Raw genomic sequence first — 15194 nt, 5'->3', positions numbered from 1 at the left:
TTGAATCTGTAGATTGCTTTGGGTAGTATAGTCATTTTCACAATACTGATTCTTCCATTCCAAGGAGATGGTATATCTCTCCATCTGTTTGTGTCATCTTTGATTTCCTTCATCAGTGTCTTATAGTTTTCTGAGTACAGGTCTTTACCTCCTTAGGTAGTTTTATTCCTAGGTATTTTATTCTTTCTGTTGCAGTGGTGAATGGGAGTGTTTCCTTAGTTTCTCTTTCTGATCTTTCATTGTTAGTGTATAGGAATGCAAGAGATTTCTGTGCATTAATTTTATATCCTGCAACTTTACCTCATTCATTGATTAGCTCTAGTAGTTTTCTGGTGGCATCTTTAGGATTATCTATGTATAGCATCATGTCATCTGCAAACAGTGACAGTTTTACTTCTTCTTTTCCCATCTGGATTCTTTTTATTTCTTTTTCATCTGTGATTGCTGTGGCTAGGACTTCCAAAATTATGTTGAATAATAGTGGTGAAAGTGGACATCCTTGTCTTGTTCCTGATCTTAGAGGAAATGCTTTCAGTTTTTCACCATTGAGAATGATGTTTGCTGTGGGTTTGTCATATATGGCCTTTATTATGTTGAGGTAGGGTCCCTCTATGCCCACTTTCTGAAGAGTTTTTGTCATAAATCGGTGTTGAATTTTGTCAAAAGTTGTTTCTGCATCTATTGAGATGATCATATGGTTTTTATTCTTCAATTTGTTAATATGGTGTATCACATTGATTGATTTGCATATATTGAAGAATCCTTGCATCCCTGGGATAAATCCCACTTGATCATGGTATATGATCCTTTTAACGCGTTGTTGGATTCTGTTTGCTAGTATTTTGTTGAAGATTTTTGCATCTATATTCATCAGTGATGTTGGTCTGTAATTTTTTTTTTTTTTTTGTAGTATCTTTGTCTGGTTTTGGTCTCATCCTTGTAGAATGAGTTTGGGAGTGTTCCTTTTTCTGAAATTTTTTGGAAGATTTTGAGAAAGATGGGTGTTAGCTCTTCTCTAAATGTTTGATAGAATTCACCTGTGAAGCCATCTGATCCCAGACTTTTGTTTGTTGGAAGATTTTTAATCACAGTTTCAATTTCATTACTTGTGATTGGTCTGTTCATATTTTCTGTTTCTTCCTGGTTCAGTTTTGGAAGGTTATACCTTTCTAAGAATTTGTCCATTTCATCCAGGTTGTCCATTTTATTGGCATAGAGTTGCTTGTAGGAGTCTCTTATGATGCTTTGTATTTCTGCAGTGTTCATTGTAACTTCTCCTTTTTCATTTCTAATTTTATTGATTTGAGTCCTCTCCCTCTTTTTCTTGATGAGTCTGGCTAAAGGTCTATCAATTTTGTTTATCTTCTCATAGAACCAGCTTTTAGTTTTGTTGCTCTTTGCTATTGTTTTCTTTGTTTCAGTTTCATTTATTTCTGCTCTGATCTTTATGATTTCTTTCTTTCTACTAAATTTGTGGGTTTCTTGTTCTTCTTTCTCTAGTTCCTTTAGATGTAAGGTTAGATTGTTTATTTGAGATTTTTCTTGTTTCTTGAGGTAGGCTTGTATAGCTATAAACTTACCTCTTAGAACTACTTTTGCTGCATCCCATAGGTTTTGGATCGTCGTGTTTTCATTGTCATTTGTCTCTACGTATTTTTTGATTTCTTCTTTGACGTCTTCAGAGGTCTCTTGGTTATTTAGTAGTGTATTGTTTAGCCTCCATGTGTTTGTGTTTTTACATTTTTTTTTCCCCTGTAATTGATTTCTAATCTCATAGCATTGTGGTCAGAAAAGATGCTTGCAATGATTTCAATTTTCTTAAGTTTACAGAGGCTTGATTTGTGACCCAGGGTCTTATCTATCCTGGAGAATGTTCTGTGTGCCCTTAAGAAGAAAATGTAATCTGCTGTTTTCGGATGGAATGTCCTATAAATATCAATTAAATCTATCTGGTCTATTGTGTCATTTAAAGCTTGTGTTTCCTTATTAATTTTCTCTGTGGATGATCTGTCCATTGGTGTAAGTGAGGTGTTAAAGAAGTCCCCCACTATTATTGTTTCCCCTCCTATAGCTGTTAACATTTTCTTTATGTATTGAGGTGTGCCTATGTTGGGTGCGTATATTTTTATAATTGTTATATCTTCTTCTTGGATTGATCCCTTGATCATTATGTAGTGTCCTTTCTTGTCTCTTATAACATTCTTTATTTTAAAGTCTATTTTATCTGATATGAGTATTGCTACTCCAGCTTTCTTTTGATTTCCATTTGCATGGATTATCTTTTTCCATCCCCTCACTTGCAGTCTCTATGTGTCCCTAGGTCTGAAGTTGGTCTCTTGTAGACAGCTTATATAAAGGTCTTGTTTTTATATCCATTCAGCCAGTCTGTGTCTTTTGATTGGAACATTTAATCCATTCACATTTACGGTAATTATTGATATGTATTTTCCTGTTTTCTTAATTGTTTTGGGTTTGTTTTTGTAGGTCCTTTTCTTCTCTTCTGTTTCCCGTTTAGAGAAGTTCCTTTAGCATTTGTTGTAGAGCTGGTTTGGTGGTGCTGAATTCTCTTCTCTTTTGCTTGTCTGTAAAGCTTTTGATTTCTCCATCGAATCTGAATGAGATCCTTCTTGGTTAGAGTATTCTTGGTTGTAGGTTCTTCCCTTTCATCACTTTAAATATATCATTCCACTCTCTTCTTGCTTGCAGAATTTCTGCTGAGAAATCAGTTGTTAACCTTATGGGAGTTCCCTTGTATATTATTTTTCATCTTTCCCTTGTTGCTTTTAATAATTCTTCTTTTTCTTTAACTTTTGTCAATTTGATTACCATGTGTCTCAGCATGTTTCTCCTTCTGTTTATCCTGTCTGGGGCTCTCTGTGATTCCTGGACTTGGGTGGCTATTTTCTTTCCCATGTGAGGGAAGTTTTTAACTATAATCTCTTCGAACATTTTCTCGGGTCCTTTCTCTCTTTCTTCTCCTTCTGGGACCCCTATAATGTGAATGTTAGTGCCTTTAATGTTGTCCCAGAGGTCACTTAGACTGTCTTCATTTCTTTTCATTCTTTTTTCTTTATTCTGTTCCATGGCAGTGATTTCCACCCTTCTGTCTTCCAGGTCACTTATCCGTTCTTCTGCCTCAGTTATTCTGCTATTGATTCCTTCTAGTGTATTTTTCATTTCAGTTATTGTATTGTTCATCTCTGTTTGTTTGTTCTCTAATTCTTCTATGTCTTTGTTAAACATTTCTTGCATCTTCTCCATCCTTGCCTCCATTCTTTTTCCGATATCCTGGATCATCTTCACTAACATTATTCTGAATTCTTTTCCTGGAAGGTTGCCTATCTCCACTTCATTTAATTGTTTTTCTGGGGTTTTATCTTATTTATTCATCTTCGACATAGTCCTCTGCCTTTTCACTTTGTCTATCTTTCTGTGATTGTGGTTTTCGTTCTGCAGGCTGCAGGACTGTAGTTCTTCTTGCTTCTGCCATCTGCCCTCTGATGGATGAGTCTATTTAAGAGACTTTGCAAGCTTCCTGATGGGAGGGACTGGTTGTGGGTAGAGCTCTGTGTTGCTCTGGTGGGCAGAGCTCAGTAAAATTTTAATCCGCTTGTCTGCTGATGGGTGGGGCTGGGTTCCCTCCCTGTTGGTTGTTGGCCTGAGGCAACCCTGCATTGGAGCCTACAGGCTTCTTGTGGGGCTAACGGCAGACTCCGGGAGGGCTCACGCCAAGGAGTACTTCCCAGAACTTCTGCTGCCAGTGTCCTTGTCCCTGTGGTGAGCTTCAGCTGACCCCCGCCTCTGCAGGAGACCCCCCAACACCAGCAGGTAGGTCTGGTTCAGTCTCCTATGGGGTCATTCCTTCTTCTCCCTGGTTCCTGGTGTGCACACAACTTTGTGTGTGCCCTCCAAGAGTGGAGTCTCTGTTTCCCCCAGTCCTGTCAAAGTCCTGTAATCAAATCCTGCTGGCCTTCAAAGTCTTTTTCTCTGGGGTTCCTCCTCCCATTGCCGGACCCCCCGGTTTGGAAGCCTGACGTGGGGCTCAGGACCTTCACTCCAGTGGGTGGACTTCTGTGGTATAATTCTTCTCCAGTTTGTGACTCGCCCACCCAGTGGTTATGGGATTTGATTTTTTGTGATTTCATCCCTTCTACCGTCTTATTGCAGCTTCTCCTTTGTCTTTGGATATGGGGTATCTTTTTCGGTGAGTTCCAGTGTCTTCCTGTCGATGACTGTCCAGCAGTTAGTTGTGACTCTGGTGCTCTTGCAAGAGGGAGTGAGCACACGTCCTTCTACTCTGCCATCTTGAACCAAGCTCCAGGTCTCAGATATTAAAATCCCCAAATTCCAAAAGCTTGAGTATTGAAATCAGAATGGCGAGTTTGCATACCACCTCTACTGTTTACTCCTGCAACAAATTGGATTAATCCAGTCCTCTCTGAGGCCTCATATCTTCCCCAGTGAAATGGGGATAATCATAGGTATCTTACAGCAGGTGAACACATGTTATAGGCTATGTAAAGTGCTATCTCTATAGACACTCATTGCTGTGATCATCATTGTCACTACTATTATTATTAGTCATTAATTCAGTGCCAGGGGCTCAGCTGGAAACTGAGGATTCAGAAGTGAATAAAACTCAGACCTGCCCTCAAAGTGATCACAATCTAATAATAATAATCCATGCTCATGCAGGGCTTATTATGTGCCATGCTCTGTGCCCAGCACTCTACATGTATTAGCTCATTTCATCCTCACAATCATCCTGCAATGATTACTCTCATTTTGCAGATGGGTAAACTGAAGCACAGAGGAGTTAAGTAACTTGTGCAAGATGCCACAGCTGGTTGGTGGGTAAGGTGGCTCTTGAGTACCCACATTTCACCACCATCCCATATAGGGAGAAGGACAGTTAAGGGGCAACCATAATGATGACATAAATATTGTGAGTATAAGTCGAGTGAGGGGTAGAAGGAGTTGTCAGCAAAGGCTTCTTAGAGGAGGTGGCCCCCAAGCTGAGATCTGGCTAGGAGGTGGGAAAAGACATGCCCAGCAAGAGGAGCATATCAACAAAGTCCCTGAACGGTGAAGCTTCTCCTTTCATGTGGGAGGGACTGAGAGAAAAATGGGAGGGAGCAGGATATGGTTGGAGAGGTGGGCTCCTGCCAGGAGTCAGGTCCTGAAGGGCATTGGGCGCCATGCTAAGGAGGCCTGACTGTCTTCTGAGGGCACCAGAGATTTGCATTGGAAGGCTCCCTCTGACTGCAGTGTGAAGGACAAATTGGGAGAAGGAAGCATGGGTGATAGTCAAGGTCAGGGGCTACCACAGAAGTCTAGCTGCTATTACTGGGGTCTGAAAGTAGACTGTGCCAGTGGGGATGGAAAGCTTGAAAACTATTAAGCTATAGAGACTGATGAAAGAGAAAGAGGAAGAAGAATCAAGCGTGACTCCTGGGTCCTGGCCCGGGTGATTGGAGTGTCAGGGTGGCATGCACCAGGACCTGATGAGCAAGACCTGGGAAGCACTATTTAAGGACGGGCATAGGAAGCAGAGCCTGGAGAAAACCGAAGAGTAAGCAGAGCGAATGGAGCAAAACAAGCCAGTGCCTGCCCAAGAATCCAAAGAAAGGGGAAGGGTGAAGGATCTAGATTAGACACCAAGAATTTGCTTCCAACAGAGTCCTGAGTACTTAAATCCAGACCTGGATGTCTAAAACACAGAACTTTTCCTTGTGATTCAAAAAGTCCTTCTTTTCAGTCTTATTTGTTCCCAGTCTTCATGTTCCAAGATTTCACATTTCACTGCCCCACTCATTTAGTACGTTTAATTAATTTCTCAATATCTTTGTGGACTCTTTACTGCTCTCTGCACACATAGACATAATAGGATGAAGGAGGAGGTTCTGCTGACTGGTATTTGTAATGTGCTGAGACTGATGAATGAACCCATACACACACCATCACCATCACCAATAAAAATAGCAACCCTTATTACTAAATGGGAGTCTCATCTCCTGTTTATTGAGCATCTATTATGTACGAGGTGTTCAGTTATGAGTTTTACAAATATGGCCAATAAACAGAGTAGAAATAACATTTCTCTTTTATAGAGGGAAAAACTAAGGCTTCAAGAAGTTATGTGAGTGGCTGAAGATCACACAATAAATAATAAAAAGCAATGGGATATATGTGCACTATCCTCCAAGGGTAGAGCCCTTTAAAATGTTTGTGTACCTACATGACTGACTTCCTTTATTTCCTTCTTATGATTTGAGGGAAGAGGAGGAGTTTCGGGCAGGGAGAGGGAGCAGAGCAAAGGAAACAGAATTAAGTGGAATCAGGTCAGGGCATCACTGTTCCCAAGCCCAATATTGTAAGTTGTTGGCTATGTGTTCAAACTCAAACACTCCATCCTGCACAGCCTCTTTCAGAAACAAATAAGCACCTGAATGGTTTTTTATGTTTGCCATAGAGATTTATCCAAAGAAACAGAACACTCTGATGTAAAAATTCCTGGCCAGCTTTGAAGAACACAACTTACAAATCATTTGTTCATTTAACAAATATTTACCAAGCACCTACTGGAGGCCAAGCATTGGTCTAGGTCCTAGGGAGACAATGGTGAACATATCAACCACACCAGCATGGGAGAGAGAACTGAGGTTGCCCTTCTTGAATCGCCTTTTTGGAGGGGACTTGAAGGATGAGAGTGGTCGAGGGGAGATGGAGGGCCTTCTGGGAAGAGGGGCCACTTGACAAAGGCCTCTTGCTCTAAAGCTGTGTTTTCACCACTCTTCCCGACCTCTGTGTCTTGCAAGCTCCAAATCACCCCTTAAAACTTGGGCAGGCTTGCCTGGCCTGACCTCCCTGGCTGGGTCTCAGAGCTTTCCTGTGGGATTCTTCTGCACCCTTTGCACACTTCTATAGGAGCAGGTAGGAGCAGACAGCCCAGCCTGGGCCTCTCTGGTCTGAGCTCTCTGCCAGAAGGGAGGAGTCTTTCAGCTCCAGGACCTTGGTGCCAGCACAGAGCGGATCCTCAGTAAACGCAGTGGAATACCCACAGCATGCTGAGGAGGTTTCCAACACACATCAGGACCCTTTGGGTAGTCCTGGGCCACACTGCCCATTTAGTCACTTTACAGTTCCTTTTCGAGGCAGGGAGTTGGAGATAATAGAAAGGTTGGAGGCCCGGGCTCTGCAGGAATGATTGAGCACACTGCTTATGGCTTTGTTTCCCTCCCTCATCAAAGGACAGAGTGAGACCAGCATGGTGGACTTGGGACGAGATAGGACTTACCAAAGCCCATGAGTAGTGTTGTTTGTGCTACAGCAAGTCCAAGGTCAGCCTACATCCTGTAGTCAAGATGGAGCAGAGAGAGATTGTCTAGAAAGAAAGTAACATCACATTTGGTTTTTCCTTTACTTCCCTTTGACCTACAATTCTGTGACAAAGTGTTGCTGTTGTCTGTGATTCACTTGAAGCTTAATTTTTCAACAAGAACAGAGTTGAAGCACCTGGCATAGAATACAATGGTAACTAAAATAATATTATTTATGGAGAACTGTAATTTTTGAACAGGTAAAATGATCTCATGGCTTAAAAATGAAAGTGATATAAAAAGATGGACATTGAGAACATTGCCCCCACCCATGCTGTTCTTTGCCCTGTTTGATAACCCTGCTCTCTGCCCCCATGACTCACCAGTTTCATTAGTTTCTTACCTGTCCTTCCAGTGATTCTTTATGCAAATACAAGCAGGTATGGAATTTTGTCAAATGCATCTTCAGTATCTGTAGAGACAATCATATGATTTTTCTTCTTAGATCTACTTTGATGAAATGTCTTTGCATTCTTAGAATAAGCTGCACTTGTTATGAAGTATTATTCTTTTAGTATGCTGCTGCCTTCTGATTGCTAATATTTTACTTATGATTTATGCATCAATATTCATATGTGAGATTCATTTATCATTTCTTTTCTGTATAGCCTTTGTATTCAATGTTATCTTTGCTGGGTAAAAATAATTTGAAAGCTGTTCTTTTTCGTATATGCTCCAGAACAATTTAAATAGTGTTGGAATCATCCTTCCTTTAAAGGTTTGGTTAAATTTGCCTGGGAAACACGTAGCCCTTGTACTTTTAAAAAATTAACTCCTTTACAATTTTCTCTAATTTTTTCTATGAAAATTGGTCTGCTTACAGCTGGTTTCAGTAAATTATATTCTTCTAGAAAAATCCATTTCTTTCAGATTTGCAAATTTAGATACATAAAGTTGTGCAAAATTATTCTTAAATTTTCCTTCCTTTCTTCATCATTTTCTTCTTGTCATGCTTTTTTTTTTTTTTCATTTGTTCATTCTTCCCTGATTTCTGAGAAGGCTTATCTGTTTTACTGATTTTGCCCCAATGATCCAGGTATTCACTTATTTACTTTGTTCCCCCCACCACCACTGTTATCTAACTCATTAATTCCTTTTATTTTTATTTTATTCCTTCTGCTTTCCTTTGGTTTATTTTGTTGTTCTTTTTTCTAACTTTTTGATTCTTAATTCTTTCAATTTCATCTACTTTATATTTTACACAAATATTTCTTTTACATTTTAGATTATGACATTTCCTATGAGTACTGCTTTTGTTCTATCCTCTAGATTCAGAATCTAATATGTAGTATTTTCACTACCTTTGGTTTTTAGAAATTCTGCAATTTCGATTTGTACTTTAACGCAGGACTTGTTTAAATGAAGATTTTCTTAAAATACTTTTATTTTTATTAATTTTTATTTTTACTGCATTGTGAACAAAAAATAATGTCTATATTATCTCTACTTTTTGAAATTTATTGTGACTTCCTTTGTGGTGGTCAATGGTATGGTCAATTATTGTGGCTGTTCCATGGGCACTTGAAGCAATGATATATTCCTACCTTCAGAGAGAAAGGGAGTTTGTTCATAGTAAATGCTCGAATGTTATTATTAGCAGCATCTAAAATCCCTCCAAGTCATGAAAGGAACTTGTCCTACTCACCAAGGAAATATAGAAGGAAAACTGGATTTTCCAACTTGGTTTTGTAAACAAAACCTTATGTTTTGGCTCTGGATAAAGGTTTTCACATCTACCTTTATGATTATGTGGCTTAGGTCTTTTGTATCCTTATTCATTGTGGGTCCAATTGATCTGAGAGGATGTGTTACTATTTCCTGAGGTGTGAAAAGGGGCGGGGGGTAGGGGTGTGTGAAGAAATCATAGGTTTGTTGGAGACATCTGTCAGATCATCTCCAAACAAAAACACTCTTGTCATAAAGGAAAGCGCCCCCCCCCCCGCCCACCAAATTGACCAAGGTCTATATTGTTTAATTTCTATTGGTATTCTTGAAAGGAAGAAGAATTAACCTTTCATTTAATCTGATGATTATGTATGGTTTTCTAACTACTTCATACATAGATTTTGCTTACCAAACCAAGTTGGAAAATCCGGTTCTCCTGTTATATTTCCATGGTGGGTAGGACAAGGCCTTTTCATGCCTTGGAGAGATTTTAGATGGTGATGTTGCTAATAATAACATTTGAGCACTGACTATGGGCCAAAGTCTCTTCTAGGTACTTTGTATGTCTTAGGTTATTTAATCCTCAAATTAACTCATAATAACCCATTTTACAAATTAAAAAAACAACAACAACAAGACAAGTGTAGGTAAAATAACTTGTCCAAGTTCAAACTGCTAGTGAGTGGCAGAGCCAGGACCCCAACCTTAGTCACTATGCTCTGTTGCCTCTTTTAGAGACCAGCTCTTCCAGGGCCTTCATTTTATAGGTGAAAGAATAGACCTAAAGTTGTTGAGTCAGCCAGTAAGCTCCTAGCAGACCTAAAACTACACCCTTAATATTTGGACCTTCATCCAGAACCTTCCCATTATAGTGCATTGCCTCTCACTATGCACAGAAGCAGTGTTTTGCAATAGAAAGAAGTTGTAATTTGCTGGATGACATAGGCTAATCATTTATGGCAACCCCTGCCTGTCTCTCCTCATAGGTCCATAGGGTAACACCATAGTAGATAGAAAGATGTTTTAGTCTATGGGCTACCTAAATACTTTCTGGTTCCTGAACAGATCGGTCAGCTATGGAATAAATTCACTTTTAATATGATTAGGATACACAAAGTTACAAAATACTAAAATTCTATGAGACAGAAATTCTTCTAGGTGGGAATGTATTTTCAATAGGCATCTCCTGTACTCTCCAATTCCCATGCATATGACCTTCGTTCTTTATTTATTTATTGTGGGTGTCAGGCTTAAAAACAGGCACTTTCTCTGGACAAGTAGGAACAAAAGACAGCTAATCGGAAAGAATATTAATCAATCCTCAGGGGAGAGTGTAATCATTAAAAACAGCACATAAAGGGATGAGTTTCTTGTATTTCTTGTATCCAAGTCCAGCTCTCAGAGCCTTTCTCTCTTGCCAAAAGTGATCTAACATCTCCCTACATAGCTTGGCTTCAGATGGCAGGATTTTTTTTCTTTTCCATTCCATACTTATTCCAAAAATTATGAAAAGAGAATGGAGTTTATGACATTTGGGAAGAAACGGTCCACTGTATCTACTTTACTAAGAAAGAACATAATGGTTTTGGCAAGATAAGAGAATTTCATTCTGAAATTGTAACAATATCCTGCCCCAGTGGAATTATTTGGCTTACCAAAAATCAAAGTTGTTAAGCTAGCCAGGGCAGGGCCCTAAGCCAAATGACTAGAGGTGATATCGTGTATAACTGCATACACAGAGGCTTTCAAAAGCTCAGGTTAAGGAACCTGCTTCTGTGGCTGGGGCTGGCGGTGTTCCAGTTGGATTCATTCGTAATCAGGCAGCAAGATAGGGTCAAATACAAGCCCTGGAAGCCTGTCCGCTAACTGTACCAAATCTCTATGAAGTATGAGAACGGAAACTAAGCACTTTCTCAAATCACGACATCATGAAAAGATCTGTCCAAAGCTAGTCCCACAACCTGCCTCCTCTGGGCACTGCAGCAGAAACTGAATAAAATGTGTTCCCATCATCTTAAAGAGCAAATCCATCTCCCAAACCTTCTAACCTAGTGTTTGGTGAATGTCAAATGAAGGTGAGAGCGCTTAAAGATTTGGGTGGATTTCTTGGAGAGGTTCTAGACTCTCCTAGTTTTCATTTCAAACAAGAACTGAAATGATTTAGTTGTGGCCTAGCTCAGATCTAAGGGAATTGCTTCAATGATATCTCCAGCGCCATTGACCAAAATGTTCTTATTTACAAAAGATTTATTTAAAAGGAAGTATGGCCACCTCATGCTTAACCACATAGATTATCAGGAGCCCCTTCCATGACACCAGGTGAGATAGTTGAGCAGGGAACTTTCACACGTGGTTCAAATTTAAGTCATAAATGAAAATGTATCTGGCAAAAGTGGGAAAAGAGTTGAAAAAAGTTGTTTTTCATGAAACTGAGTGTCAGTATTTTCAGAGAACGAGGTAACCTCTGAAACTCAGTTTCATGGTCACTTCCAAGATCATTTAGTTCAAGCCACGCATCTAATTGCTCCAAATAATCTTTGGATGATCTGTTTGGTGGGCAGGTTTCTCTTCCCATTGAGGGACACACATTATCTATAAGGTGTGTATAACTTACATATGACTCAGAATATTAATCAGTAAAGGGAACACCAGCACATTATTTCAGTCATGGTTGGACAGGTACAAAGAACAGAAAACCACTCAATTTAAATCCTTTCTTAAAGAGTTTACTGGAAGGAAAGTATAGGTTTCATGGGAAGTAGAAAGACATGAGATGGTTTTTCTCTCTCCCTTCTTTTTCTCCATCACCTACTGTCTGTTTCTGTCTACAGTTAGCAACTTCCAGTTCATTATGACTTTTGGGCTCTGATACACGACCCTTGTCTTTTTAGTTACCCTTTTTTTTGTCATCATATTGATACAGGCTGGGACCTGGGACCTGGGATCCTTTGCTGCAGTGCTGCAATGTTTGCACCTGGACACATGTCTACTCAAGCAACAACAAAAACAAACGAACGAACAAACAACAAAACTATAAAGGACAAAAAATAACTGTGTGCATGCGTAGTAGGGGCAAATTCTGGACAAGACACAAAAAGACCAAAAAAGTCCAACTGCCACTTCTGAAGAGCCAGGAGCAAAAAACAGGGTGTTGGGAGCAAAAGCAGGCTACTGAGCATGCCCTCTGTACTCAACACCACCAAAGGGGTGGGCAGACCACCTAAGCCACCCCTCCGCCTGACTTCTGGACACACCCCTACCCTCACCCCATATAAGGAACCAGCTCACTGCCCCACAGGGAGCAAGCAAGGGAATCTGTTACTTGTTTTTGCTCCCTGCTGCTGCAGCAGGAACCCCAATAAAGCCTTGCCTCAATTTCTTTTCTGGCCTCTTATTAATTTCTATGGATTGACAAAGGCCAAGAACCCTTGGCGGTATCAATATCGCATTGTGTCTGTGCAGAACCAATCCATGGGGATTGGTGTGGCAAGGGACACCTGACCTGACCAGAGCCAGTAAGCTTCTATGAGACTTTAGCAGAGGTTCCTGAGAGACAGGACATGCAAGGGGAAGGACTTGAGGCTGAAGCTGCCAACACCATCCAGCTTCATAAAGCCCCAGCTTACGGCCAACACAAAAGATACAGAGAAGGATGGAAAGAAGTTGAGCCCTGATGGCAGTTTTTGAAACCTAAATCCTGGCTACACATGAAGCCAGTCCTGCCTGTTAGTTTCAATAACTTTCTTTCTTGCTTATGTCATTTTGAACCAGGTATTCTGCCATGCATATCCCCAAAGGTCCCAACTGCTGTAGCCAAAAGCCCCAGATTCCACTGAGCCAACCCCATTCCTGACCTGACCTTATGGCTCTAGTTTCCGGATTGGACTCACTAGGAAGGGCGGGGGCGTGCTCAGGAAGGAGTGGAGTTTACTGTGGCGTGTGGGACAACCCTTTTCAGAGCTAAAGGTGAGGCAAAGGGAGAGGAAGTTATTAACCTCTTGCATTTATATTTATTAATTAAGGGCCTTGATCTCATAATTAGCCTAATCTTATTTTTTCTATCCTATCTTCATTAAAGTCATGAATGTCAGAATATAAGGGATAGATGGAAAAAATACCGGACTCTGAGGCACTCCCATGTTGCCTTCGATTTAACAGCATTCCGGAGACCTTCAAGATGGCGGAAGAGTAAGACGCGGAGATCACCTTCCTTCCCACAGATACATCAGAAATACATCTACATGTGGAACTGCTCCTATAGAACACCCACTGAACACTGGCAGAAGACGTCAGACCTCCCAAAAGGCAAGAAAATCCCCACATACCTGGGTAGGGCAAAAGAAAAAAGAAATAACAGAGACAAAAGAATAGGGACGGGACCTGCACCAGTGGGAGGGAGCCGTGAAGGAGGAAAGGTTTCCACACACTAGGAGCCCCTTCGCGGGCGGAGACTGCGGGTGGCGGAGGGGGGAGCTTCGGAGCCACGGGGGAGAGCGCAGCCACAGGGGTGCGGAGGGCAAAGCGGAGAGATCCCCGCACAGAGGCTCGGCGCCGAGCAGCACTCACCAGCCCGAGAGGCTTGTCTGCTCCCCCGCCGGGGCGGGTGGGGCTGGGAGCTGAGGCTCGGGCTGCGGTCGGATCGCAGGGAGAGGACTGGGGTTGGCGGCGTGAACACAGCCTGAAGGGGTTAGCACACCACAGCTAGCCGGGAAGGAGTCTGAGAAAAAGTCTGCAGCTGCCGAAGAGGCAAGAGACTTTTTCTTACCTCTTTGTTTCCTGGTGCGCGAGGAGAGGGGATTCAGAGCGCCGCTTAAAGGAGCTCCAGAGACGCGCGCGAGCCACGGCCATCAGCGTGGACCCCAGAGACGGGCGTGAGACGCTGGGGCTGCTGCTGCCGCCACCAAGAAGCCTGTGTGCGAGCACAGGTCACTCTCCACACCTCCCCTCCCGGGAGCCTGTGCAGCCCGCCACTGCCAGGGTCCCGTGATCCGGGGACAACTTCCCCGGGAGAACGCACGGCGCGTCTCGGGCTGGTGCAACGTCACGCCGGCCTCTGACGCCGCAGGTTCGCCCCGCCTCCTCTGTACCCCTCCCTCCCCCCAGCCTGAGTGAGCCAGAGCCCCCGAAGCAGCTGCGCCTTTAACCCTGTCCTGTCTGAGCGAAGAACAGATGCCCTCAGGCGACCTACATGCAGAGGGGGGTCCAAATCCAAAGCTGAACCCGGGAGCTGTGCGAACAAAGAAGAGAAAGGGAAATTTCTCCCAGCAGCCTCAGGAGCAGCGGATTAAAACTCCACAAACAACTTGATGTACCTGCATCTGTGGAATTGCTGAATAGACAACGAATCATCCCAAATTGAGGAGGTGGACTTTGGGAGCAACTGTAGACTTAGGGTTTCCTTTCCGCATTTAATTTGATCCTGGCTTTATGTTTATCTTAGTTTAGTATTTAGAGTTTATTTTCATGGGTAGATTTGTTTTTTAGTTTCGTTGCTCCCTTCTTTCTTTCTTTCTTTTTTTTTATTACTTTTTAATTTTTTTATTTGTAATAATTATTTTCTATTTCTTATTTTAATAACCTTTTAATTTTATTTTATTTTTTCTGTCTTTCTTCTTTTGTCCCTTATCTTCTGAGCTGTGTGGCTGACAGGGTCTTGGTGCTCCAGCCAGCTGTCAGGCCTGTGCCTCTGAGGTGGGAGAGCCGAGTTCAGGACATTTGTCCACCAGACACCTCCCAGCTCCATGTAATATCAAATGGCAAAAGCTCTCCCAGAGATTTCCATCTCAATGCTAAAACCCAGATCCACTCAACGACCAGCAAGCTCCAGTGCTGGACACCCTATGCCAAACAACTAGCAGGACAGGAACACAACACCACCCATTAGCACAGAGGCTGCCTAAAACCTTAATAAGGTAACACACACCCCAAAACACACCACCGGACACAGTCCTGCCCAACAGAAAGACAAGATCCAGCTTCATCCACCAGAACACAGGCACAAGTCCCCTCCATCAGGAAACCTACACAACCCACTGAACAAACCTTAGCCCCTGGGGGCTGACACCAAAAACAATGAGAACTATGAACCTGCATCCTGCTAAAAGGAGACCCCAAACACAGTAGGTTAAGTAAAATGAGAAGACAGAGAAA

The 15194-nt window shown here is 42.0% G+C and overlaps 1 long non-coding RNA gene across 2 annotated transcripts; it reads right to left on the bottom strand.

The window, feature by feature from the left end:
• Positions 1-941: 941 nt before the first annotated feature.
• LOC309622133 lies at positions 942-14022 on the bottom strand. Of its 2 annotated transcripts, none has more exons than XR_014240537.1 (3): positions 13810-14022; positions 7723-7791; positions 942-7384 (listed from the first exon to the last, which is right to left on the bottom strand). It is a non-coding gene; the product is annotated as an uncharacterized lncRNA (long non-coding RNA). The 2 variants fall into 2 exon arrangements; XR_014240538.1 differs by lacking the exon at positions 13810-14022 and adding an exon at positions 13163-13598.
• Positions 14023-15194: the final 1172 nt, after the last annotated feature.

The sequence above is a fragment of the Balaenoptera borealis genome (genome assembly GCF_965194805.1).
Source record: "Balaenoptera borealis genome assembly, contig: HAP1_SCAFFOLD_1608, whole genome shotgun sequence".
Classification (NCBI taxonomy): Eukaryota; Metazoa; Chordata; class Mammalia; order Artiodactyla; family Balaenopteridae; genus Balaenoptera; species Balaenoptera borealis.
The sequence above is the reverse complement of the archived record's forward strand: the minus strand, read 5'-3'. Positions and strand labels throughout refer to the sequence as shown.